General features: G+C 41.2%; 1 protein-coding gene across 1 annotated transcript in view; it reads right to left on the bottom strand.

The window, feature by feature from the left end:
• The window catches only part of LOC105474609 (lysosomal trafficking regulator), a 200,414-nt gene that overhangs the window by 165,241 nt on the left and 22,896 nt on the right, over positions 1–12,277 (bottom strand). The window lies entirely within an intron of this gene.

Genomic DNA, 12,277 nt, shown 5'->3' with positions numbered 1-12,277 from the left:
AAATTTCTATTTCTGGGATAGCAACAGGATATTTTTCTTTAGTTACCTGTTCTCCCCTTCTCTATAGTTTTTACCAGGAAGAAGCATGAAAAATGTTTCCTTACAGTTATGCAGCAAACAGGAGGATATTTTGAATTACAAGTTTTTAAATCAGACTTTTTAAAAGTTATTTTTATTTTTTTAAAAAAAAAGGAGACAGGGTCTCACTGTGTTGCCCAGGCTAGTCTTGAACTCCTGAGCTCAAGTGATCTGCCCGCCTCAGCCTCCCAAAGTACTGGGATTAAAGGCGGGAGCCACTGTACCTGGCCCAGAGTGATCTTTAATTACTTCGAAATGCTCAAATCTGGAAAACTGTCTTGAGTTTCTTTCAGCTTGCCAAACAGTTCTTGTACCACACATTATTCTAGGCACTCGAAGATAAACCAGGCAGAAAACAGCTGTGTTAGACTACGCAGGGCTTTCTGCGAATTAGGAAAAAACATCCCTTCCTGATGGGAGCAGCTTCACAGCAGGGCACACAGCTGTCAAAGCACAGGGTATATTTCAGTCTCACCCCCTCACTCCTCTGGCAGAGCACCAGAAAGCAGTATATCAACTGCTCAACCAAGTGGAATCGCCCTGGAATAGAGTCCTAACACACCTTCCATACCTGTTCCTGCTGCCTCCTGAGCTAATCAATATCATGCAAATTTTTTTTTTTTTTTTTTTTTTTTTGAGAAGGAGTTTCACTCTTTCACCCAGGCTTGAGTGCAGTGGCGCGATTTTGGGCCTCACTGCAACCTCCGCCACCTGGGTTCAAGTGATTCTCTTGCCTCAAACTCCCGAGTAGCTGGGATTACAAGCACCCGCCATCATGCACGGCTAATTTTTGTATTTTTAATAGAGAGGGGGTTTCGCCATGTTGGCCAGGCTGGTCTCAAACTCCTGACCTCAGGTGATCCATCCACCTCGGCCTCCCAAAGTGCTAGGATTACAGATGTGAGCCACTGGGCCCAGCCCATGCAGATATTTTTAACTTAAAAATTATGGAAGGGGAAAAATAAAATAAAATTATGGGAGGGAAATTATGGGTCAAATTGTGAGCCTAAAGATGGTATTACATTAGTTGCTCTGACTACTACCACCCTCCAGCTTGGACTACCACAAGGTAGAGCCATCCATCTTGCGATGCTAAAATGATTCCAGCTAACTCAGCGTGGCGGTAAGAAGTGAAAGCTGGCAGCTGGTCAGCTAGATCTGTCTGTTTCTCTTATTGAGGGACATTTTCTAGGCCAAGCTGAGGGATTTATCTAATGCTCTTAAACTGGCATGGCTTCTTTATCTCCGTATTTTACAAAGCCTCACTTGGATATCTATGTAGTTTCATTTTATCCAAGATCCTAATTCTAACCACCAGCACAGTCACATGTGTCCTCCTTGAGTCTGCCAGCACTGTTTACACACACCTGTATTCTAATTTTTATCATCCTGTATCATTCTAGGTGTCCAGAACCTCTGGAAGTAGATACATTTTTAATAACGATGCCCTTAGGCCATTATATATTTGCCTCTGCTTCCAAAATACATAGACACATCCTGTAGTTACTTATCTATAACTGTTTTACCCTCTAGGTCACAAGTTACTTAAGGCCAGGGACCCTGTCTTATTACTTTTTACCTTTTATAGCTATAATGCCCAATTTTAAATCTAACTTTATTAGTATAATTTCAATTTCTAATACAATTGTTATGTCATAATAAAGCTTGCCCCAACAATATTCCTAGAATTTTTATATCCTTAACATTTATCATAAATGAAAGACATAGTAACAAATGCCTATAATCATATAAATGACCTTCTCAGTAAAATAATGTTTCACTTTTTCTCATATAGCAACTGGTAAAATGTAAAATATGAACAAGCAAAAACAAAAGATACATAAACAAATGCTAATTTAATGTATTAGCTACATTGCCTCATTTTATGTCATCAGAAATTTCATCAATATGTCACTTAATTCAACAAATGTCATTGAACATTTACTATATGTGAGCTACTAATTTATGTACTGAGTTTAGAGCAGAATCAAAATCCTTACCATCATGTATTATAGTAGGGTAGAGACAGATGAAGAGCAAACATACACTATGTCACATCATGTTAATTCGATGAAAAAGTAAAACAAAGTAAGGGTATAGAGTGATAGGAATGCTGCTTCAGATAGAATGGACAAAGAAGGTCTGAAGCAGTAATATTTGAGCAAAAACTTGAATGGAATGAGTAAATGGACTATGTGGGTATCTGGTAAATGTATGTTCCAAGTCACTGAGATAAATGCATGCTGGATGCACTGGATATTGAGTGCAAGAGGAAAAGAGGTAAAAAATAATTGCAAAGGAAAAAGAGAAAAGTCAATCCATCCTTGCTTCTCAGGAACTAAAGTAAGGCATGAAAAGAAGAAATAGAAGTGTTCCCCTGAAACCATTTCTCCCCAAGAATGGAAGTCCCTCCCCATGTCCACCCACAAAAGACTATAAGGTGTTTTAGCCTGTGTGAAGAATAGTACTGTTTACTGATAGGTAAGACTGACATAAGAGCAGTTGGGAAGGAAAACAATGTTCAGTTGTAGCTATGTAAGGTGTGACAGCTTTCTTAGAAATTAAGTAATCAAGCAGGCAGCTGAAGATCGAAACAGGCAGGGAAGCTGGAACTAGTGAATCAATCTGGGAATCATCAGCATGTCATCGATAAATTTTTCAAGCCATGGGACTAGACAGATGAAATAACCCAGAGCAGTGCTGCTCACCAGAGCTTTCTGAGATGATGAGCCTGTTCTATAATTTCAGCCACACAATGTAGCAGACAAAAGCCACATGTGGCTAGGGGCTACTATAATGAACAATGGGGACCTGGAGAATGAGTGTAAGGGAGCAGAGAAGAAGTGTTACGACTGAGCCCTGGGCTTAGCATGGCTGAGTCAAGGGAGAGGGTAAACATCCAACACAGGAGACTAAGAAGTAACAGCAAGTGAGGCGGGAGAAAAATCAGGTGAGTGGTATCTCCCAGAAACCAGGTGAAGAAAGCTTGAAACAGAAAAGGGTAATCAATGGTATCAAAATTCTGAGAGAAAGCTGGCAGGTGCAGTGGCTCAAGCCTGTAATCTGAGCACTTTGGGAGGCTGAGGTAGGCTAATCACTTGAGGCCAGGAGTTCAAGAACAGCCTGGGCAACATGGCGAAATTCCATCTCTACTAAAAATACAAAAATTAGCCGGGCATGGTGCTGTGCATCTGTAATCCTAGCTACTTGGGAGGATGAAGTATGAGAATTGCTTGAACCTGAAAGGCAGAGGTTGCAGTGAACTGAGATTGCACCACTGCACACCAGCCTGGGTGAGAGTGAGATCCTGTTTCAAAAAAAAAAAAAAAGAGAATTCTGAGAAGTTAAGTAAGATGAAGACTGGGAATTGACCGATGGATTTAGCAACATGGAAGTTACTGACAACCTTTTCAAAGAACGGTCTTTACGGAGTGGGAAAGAATGGTGAGGAAATGAAGGCAAGCAATTTAGACAGCTCTTTTGAGAAGTTCTGCCACAAAGCATGCAAGGGAATGGGAGGTGGCTTGAGGGGTACATGAGATAAGTGAGGTTAAAAAAAAAACACCTGATTAATATTATAGCTTGTTTCTAAGCTGAAATATAGCATGTTTCTCTAACAGAGAAAAGAAAATAGATGAAAAACTAGAATGAGAAGAGAAATTTCTAGGAACAATGAGTAGGCAAAATGAAGAGGACCAATGTACAAGTGGAAGGAACAGTGGCAGTTCATCCAATTGAATTAGAAGCATGTCAGAGAATATGAGTATAGACGTAGGAAGATTAGTATATTTGGCAATAGGAGGACCAAGAAGTTTTTTTCAGGTGCTTCTATTTTCTTGGTGCAATAAACAGCAAGATTGACAGCTGAGAGTGAGAAGCGGGGAGGAGGTGTTAAACCGATGAGTGTAACAGGGTCAAAAAACAGCAGCCCATAAGAGACTTCCTGCCAGGCTGCCAATGAGTAACTAAATTAAGATTGAGTTCCACTGTTCAATAACTATACCCATACTATAATCCAATTCTCCTTCATGTTCCCAAGTATAGAATGGTAGACTGTCAAATACCCAATGGGAATCCAGACATATTACAGCTGCAGCATCCTCCTAAACTGTAAATGTAGAATCTATGGGTAGAAACTGGGTAATGTGGAATGAATTCTCAGAGAGCCCACATAACTTTTATTGCTTATCTTTCAAGTATAATATTTGAAAATCTTTAAAAATGATCTCTAGAGTCTTTTGTGGAAGTAACATCAAGTTTACAAAAATCTATGGAATCTACATTATTATTTTAGAACATTATTCCTCCACAGGCTTCTACACATTTTCACATTTCACCATAATTACTCAAAGATTATTAGTTCAGCAATGACATTAACAACTGTTCTCAGAATCTAACCCTGAGATGTGAATTCATTTTAGAGCATCCAGAGTTCTGATACAATCTCCTCCCCAATCTTGGGCTTCAATTTTCTCCTCTTATTTTTCTCACTTCTACCCTTATTAGTCTGTGTATAGCTCATTCTCCATGTCAGAGAAGACAAGAAAGCTAAGAAGTTTCATTTGTTCTCTGTATCTGATTATTGGGTCCATTTGTTGGTAAGAATCTATTATTTATTTGACATATTCATTCTCTCTCTCTCTCCCCCCCTGCTGCCCCACACCCCACCCCCACACCCTTTCTGTCTTTCTTTTTGTAGAGACAGGGTCTCACCATGTTGTCCAGGCTGGTCTCAAACTCCTGGGCTCAAGTGAACCTCCCGCCTTGGCTCCCAAAGTGTTGGGATTATAGGCATGAGCCACTGCACCTGGCCTCATTTTCGTTCTCTACATATAAAATGTAAAAGGTCAGCCCAACCTTTTTCAAAATTTTAGCTCATTATTCCACCAGGATTGTGTTCCTGGTGGAATATATATATATATATATATATATAATTTTTTTTTTTTTGGAGACAGAATCTCGCTCTGTTGCCCAGGCTGGAGTGCAGTGGCATGATCTTGGCTCACTGCAACCTCCACCTCCCAGGTTCAAGTTGGCCAGGCTGATCTCAAACTCCTGAGCTCAGGTGATCCGCCCACTTCCACCCTCCCAAAGTGCTGAGATTACAGGCATGATCCACTGCACCCAGCCATTTGGTTTCGTATCCTTCTTTCTTTCTTGTGCATATTATTTAAAAATCAGTTCATGCCTGGCACAGTGGCTCATGCATGTAATCTCAGCACTTTGGGAGGCCGAGGTGGGTGGATCACCTAAGGTCAGGAGTTCGAGACCAGCCTGGCCAACACAGAGAACCCCCGTCTCTACTAAAAATACAAAAATTAGCCATGTGCGGTGGCACATGCCTATAGTCTCAGCAACTCAGAAGGCTGAGGCAGAAGAATCGCTTGAACCTGGGAGAGGAGGTTGCAGTGAGCTGAGATCGCACCACTGCACTCCAGCCTAGGTGACAGAGCGAGACTCTGTCTCAAAAATAAATAAATAAATAAATAAATAAATAAATAAATAAATAATCAGTTCATATGGCCACTTTTCCTATCCCTTTCCTTCACATATTACTTCCAATTGTTTAGTACAGATACTGCCTATGATCACTTTACAACAACTCTCCCTTTAAGAGACTATCTCTGGCATCTTACGTACCTTTTCTTTGAATTTTAGGAACTCTGTATTCCAATTCTCTATATTCCGGCTTTGTTCCATATTCCTCTTCCTGTTTATTAGTCTGCCAGTTATCATTTACAAAACAACCACTTTGAATCAAACACTAAGAACATAAAGTAATTCCAGTCTCTGCCCTCAAGAAGATTACATTATGGTGGCAAAGGCAAATCAATATACAGGGTACTAGGTACTGCTAAGGGACACTTAACCCAATTTGAGTGGCCAGGGAAGCTTCATGAAGAGTAAACTGAAGTTGTACAGGTAAAGGGAGAAAAGAAGGGAAGAAAAGCATTAGAGATGGAAGGAGCAGCTCAAGTTAAGTCACTGAGGAAATTACAGTAAGTTTGGTATCACAACTACAAAATGAGAAACAGGAAAAGTGAGGATGGAGGGAGTGGCTGGCAAAGACCAGATGGTGAAAGGCTTTGTACACTATGCTAAGAACCTTGGGCTTTAATCTATTGGCTAGTAAGTCTTACCAGAATCACCTATAGAATTTGTCTAGGCCCCATCATCAGAGACCCTAATCCGCTAAACCCACAGCAAGACCTAAACATTGGTATTTTTAACAAGCTTCATAGGTGATTCTAATGAACAGTCAGGGCTGAGACCCACTGCTACAGGTGACAGGAAGCCCATGAATTATTTTGAACATGTGAGTGACATGGTCAATCTTGAACACATAGGTCATTCTAGTGGCAATGTGGAAGACACATTTTATGGAGAAGACTCCAGCTGCATGAAAACCAATTTGGAGACTGGTGTAATACTCCAAGAAAATGGTAAGGAGATCTTTTTCTAAAGCAACAGTAGAGGAATATAATTTTGATAAATATCCAAGAGTCAAAATGAGCACAATTTTGGTGATTAATTGGATGGAGAAGTGAGTGGTAAGGGAGGGATCACGACAACTCTCTGAATACTAGCTTGGTTAACTGGCTAAATGGTACTGCCACCTGCGAAGCACACATAAGAAGAACTAAGGAATGTGTGCAGAGTCTGCTGTCAGGACAAAACCACTCCACACCAGGTGAGCTGAGTCCTCGGTATGTTAGGCCAGTGACCAACTTCTTTACAGTGACTACTAAGATTAAATCCAGCATGCCTTTCATTCCAATTTTAGCAATGCTCAAAACATATACCTTCTCAACAACCATCCTTAACTCCATCTCACGGTTTCCAATGCCAGACCGAATAAGGAAATAGGCAAGTATAGACTCTTCTGAGAAGGCAGGATTAGAAAAGAAAAACAGAAAAGAGAGAGGAGCTGGAGAAAGAGGCATAGGTCAAGGAAGGTTTTTTTTTTTAAGTATTTGTTTGTTTGTTTGTTTGTTTTTTTAAGGAATTGGAAGAACCGTATTTTTAGGCTATAAGAAATAAGAAGTGGTGTGGCGTTGGCAGCCATCCCTTATCAGCTCTGATTGTGTGTACTTCTTCCCAGCATCACTGGCACCATGTTGGTAACTTAAAATCACCATGGTGCGAGTATTTACACCACGGAAATGGGCAAATGCTACATATTAGGGTCTTTTGTGTTTCTTTCTCCAGGGGAGCCAATTTACTAGCATACCACTGCAGCCAGCACAAGGGAAGTTACTGAAGACAGGGGCAAGAGAATGAATGAATGAATGAAGGACAAAATTCATAGAGAAAATAAGTGTGGATTGGATCAAGGGCATAGGTGAAGAGGTCAGGCTGGGGTGGGAGAAGCAGGAGGGGACACATCATTCTCTGAGGCTGAGGGAAAGGAGGTAGGGAGAGTTGCAGATATAGAAAACAGGTGGAAGACCAGAAACTGAGGGAGCTCAAGAATGACAGCCTCAATTTTTTTCATTCAAGTAATAGGCAAAGTCGTCTGCTTAAAGAAGGGGGCCTAGACCATCCCGGCTAACACGGTGAAACTCCGTCTCTACTAAAAAAAAAAGACACAAAAAATTAGCCGGGTATGGTGGCGGGTGCCTGTAGTCCCAGCTACTCGGGAAGCTGGGGCAGGAGAATGGCGTGAACCTGGGAGGCGGAGCTTGCAGTAAGCCTAGATCGGGCCACTGCACTCCAGCCTGGACGACAGAGGGAGACTCTGTCTCAAATAAAAAAAAAAAAAAAAAAGAAAGAAAGAAAGAAAGAAAGGAAGGAAGCAAGGAAGGAAGGAAGGAAGGAAGGAAGGAAGGAAGGAAGGAAGGAAGGAAGGAAGGAAGGAAGGAAAAAAAAGGGGGGGTCTAGAGATTGGCGGCTAAAGGCTAAGTAATTTAGAATAATTACTGGAAGAATAGTCAAATGGGTGAAAGTAGTGATGACAGACAAAAGGATTTACTGGTTGGCTACTAGCTTGGCAGAGATGGAAAACCACGAATTTCTGGTGGTACGGATTTTTTCAGATATTTCAGATTCACCAGCAGGATCCAGCTGCTTGGGTCTAATAGTAGACAATGCAGACTGTTATCACTCATCTGGAAATGGGAGTTTTGGTGGGTGGAGGCAGCAGAAGCATAAGTGAAAGGGACCCAAGGGCATGGGTGGAAGAACAGTCCTTATGGCCAAAAACGAGACACAGACTGTGTAGGAAAAAGAAAGAGGCCAGGAAAATAAGTGTTGATAGACAAGGAGAAAATCCAGGCAACCAAGGAAGTGTGGATCTCTACAAGACTGAAGAGTACACAATGTGGGAATTAAGATGTTAGAATTTTTAGATTTCTGAAACAAGCAGTCCCAGATGACAACAAATCCAGAGTGTGGCCCTGCAAGCAGATGTCTAAAGTGAAGTGAAAGTTAAGGTCCCTGCAATTAAGTAACCATGAAGCTAGTATTTTTGGACAACAGATCATTGCAAGTTTTTAAAATGAAAGCTCTATAATGACAGAGATTTTGTCTGTTGTATTCACTGCTAAATCTCTAGCATCTAGAACAGAACACAGCTAATAGAAGGTATTCAATGCTACTCATTTGTTGAATGAATGGCATGGCCTTTCTCTCAGGATTTTCATTAGGTTAACTTGTCTAATTAAGCCCCTCGTAGTCAAATTAGGCCAAAGATAGACTCAGAGTACTGGCTCCCTGGATCATTTCCTTTACCTTCTGGAAATGAAATGGTCACTAAAGTAAGTCAACAGTGGCTCTGCTTTCATTGAGTAAGACTTCCTGCAGACATGTGGATAGTTAACTTTGATATCTTAGCTCTGTTCTGGTTCTGTGATTAATTTCCACAATTTATTATCCACATAAAAGATTACAGAATTAAGCTATCACCCTCAGTCTTGTGGATTTTCACACATTTATCTACTTGACATAGAGAACTACTATACCCGCCCCTCACATCAAGTCATGATCACATATATTCTTCACTTTTAGGGCTGCTCCTCATATAATGGCATTTTTAGATGCCTTGTCATGTCTGTGTTCTAGGCAGTGCTACCAAGGACATTACATGTACCACTGAAAATACAATCTCAAGCTCAACAACAGGGCAAGAAATGGTCCCTAGGTGGCTGAGTTTCCTTTTCAATAAATATCAAATAGCCAGTGGCCACAGTGATAAGGGAAAGAGGTCCATTGTGCTACAGTTCCCTTTTTCACAAATTCATTAATTCCAATATTTATTTCTTGAATATTTTAATATTTATTAATATGCTCCAGCTCATTTTATTTTCACTATTTATGAATCTGTTCTGAATAGTGGGATATACATACAGTAGGCATCATAACAGTAGTGAAACAGGACCCAGAAGCAGCAGATCAGGAATCTAGCAATATCTAGCTAGTCACACAGAGCTGTGTGAAGTTTGGCTTCTTCTTCCATAAACTACCCCACAGAGTTGCTATGTGGGAGCCCAAGAAATTACATAACCTCAGTAAACATTGTTGACAAATTTTACAGCTCTATGTAAATGCTCAGTACTAGCTGCACACCTTATGACAGACAGTGCCATCTGAAGGAAGAAAAAGATCACTGCAAGCTTTCCTCAGATGAGTGTAAGGAAAATGATGTTCTGCTTCATCACGCGGTTTCCAAGGAAGCACTGAAAAAAAAAAAATAGGGAGTCCCTGTATTTTCTGCTTTTCCCTGTCTTGCGGCTTCCACAAGCAAAAAAAAGAAGAAGAAGTAAAAGGAAAAAACAGCAAAAAAGGTTATAATAATGATATTTATTCTTACAGCTTGATTAGAAAGCATACTTTTTCCTCATCAAACAGTAACACCCAAAAGACTTGATTGTTAGTCTTTCACCAAATGCCAAAAATCCTGGAAAATTCCCTTTTAAAATAACACTATGTGCTTGCCTAATTTTCTTAATTCAATAGCATTAGAGAAATTGCCATTGGAAAGACTTTTTTTCAAAAATGTTATGTGCCAAAGAGGAGACTGCGATAAATCAGTTATGGTAAGAATTAGGCAAAATAATGTACAGAATAATAAATGCCCAACAAATTCTGTTAAATCAAAATCTGCCATGATTTGAAGCAGTCTTCTTGAAAATAAAAGGTTAGTTTATATGGATTTAACTATTCTAAATCCCATCTCTCCAGAGTTTAATATAAATTGATGACAGATTGATTAACAACTTTCTCAAAGATCTCATACAGTCTTTACAATGCATTAGGAGAAAAAGGAAAACACCATTTATGCCATTTCATAAATGACATGAATAAAGGAATAAACATGAATAACTTAGAATCATATGTTGTCATAATGTCAGAAATTTTAGATATCATATTCTCTAACCCCACATTCTACAGTTGACAAAAACTGAGGCCTACAGGTCCACGGTCAGAGAAATGATTAGTCACTGGACTCCCCCATCCCAGTTGTCTCGGAGTTACATATGTTTTTGGAGCTAATTAACTAGAACTGAAATAAGCAAGTTTAGAATATACATAGCCTTTCTTCTTCTGTCAGGTCAATTAGAAATTAGACAACAGGCAAAGGTGTTTCCCTAACACTAAATACTACCTCTAAATGGTACCCAGAGCCTTTACTCAAGTCCACTGGATTGTAATACATACACCTGGAAACAAGATTTTTAAACCTCTCTCTACAAACTTTTTAAACTACAACACAGAACTATACGTCTGAAATGCAGGACACTCGTGGGCGGAAGGGGACCAAAGCGGGCAGGGAAACTGCATTTGTTCAGATTATTATAATTCTCTTTAAAGAATAAGCCAGTTGAAGCATATCAGTTGAACTGTACAATATTTAAGCAAGAAAATATCTGTTAATCTAAGCTTTACTGTGTAACTTTTAAAAATACTAGATGTGCTAAGCAACAACCATCAGAATGATTCCTAACTAAAGAGAGGAGCTCCTGGGATAATGGCGGATGGGAGGCAGGACTAGACTGCAGCTCTGGACAGAGCAGCATGCGGGGGCTCTCATTGTGAATTTTAGCTCCAGATCGACTGCAAGACCCAACCAGCAATCCCGAGAGGACCCACAGACCCTCTGAAGGAAGCAGATTGCTCCTGCAGGCCCTGGGAAACCCCCAAATACTGTGAGTACCCCAACTGCGCAAGTGGGAAAGGAAGACCCTCCTCTCCCGAACACACACCCCCACTGGAGAAGCTGAAGGTCTGTTTGCTGGAGAAGTTTCTGACCTCACCTGGAGCTGAGTCAAGTTAGAGAGCCAAGCTGAGCGAAATAAAGGGGTAGAGAATGCAGCAGAAAGGCCCTAGGAGCTCCCTGGGTCCCTAAGCAGCCCATTCCTGCCTGGCACAAGGATCCATTGGGAGGGTGGCCAGAGGAGCAGGGGGTAAAACTCCACAGGGAGAAGAATTCTCTAGCCTAATTTTATAACAATTTGAACTGGGTGAGAAGCCTGCTGGTCAGAACTCTGGGGAGGGTGCAAATCCAGCCAGCAGACTTCACAGGTGGAGGGAAGAACTAAAGCCCTTTTCTTTCCCAGCTGAGAGGCGGATAGCCTTGGGGAAGTTTTCAAGCTCATCTAAGTTTTCAAGCCCATCTAGCCCTCTAGGGAGTTTTAGGGCCCTGCCCACTGCAGATCTTTCTCTGTACTACTACAGCTGATGCTTTCTGGAAAGCGCCACCTCCTGGCAGGAGGCCAACCAGCACAAAAACAGCATTAAACCATGGCCAACCAGCACAAAAATAGAGCATTAAACCACCAAAGCTAAGGACCCTCACAGAGTCCATTGCACCCTCCACCACCTGCACCAGAACAGGCCCTGGTATCCATGGCTGAGAGACCCACAGACGGTTCACATCACAGGACTCTGTGTGGACAACCCCCAATACCAGCCTGGAGCCAGGTAGACTTGCTGGGTGGCTAGACCCAGAAGAGAGACAACAATCACTGCAGTTCGACTCAAAGGAAGCCACATCCATAGAAAAAGGAGGAGCATACTACATCAAGGGAACACCCTGTGGGATAAAAGAATCTGAACAACAGTCTTCAGCCCTAGACCTTCCCTCTGACAGAGGCTACCCAAATGAGAAGGAACCAGAAAACCAACCCTGGTAATATGACAAAACAAGGCTCTTCAACACCCCCCAAAAATTTCTCTAGCTCACTAGCAATAGATCCAAACC

This window comes from Macaca nemestrina, chromosome 1 (assembly GCF_043159975.1).
Source record: "Macaca nemestrina isolate mMacNem1 chromosome 1, mMacNem.hap1, whole genome shotgun sequence".
NCBI lineage: Eukaryota > Metazoa > Chordata > Mammalia > Primates > Cercopithecidae > Macaca > Macaca nemestrina.
The sequence above is the reverse complement of the archived record's forward strand: the minus strand, read 5'-3'. Positions and strand labels throughout refer to the sequence as shown.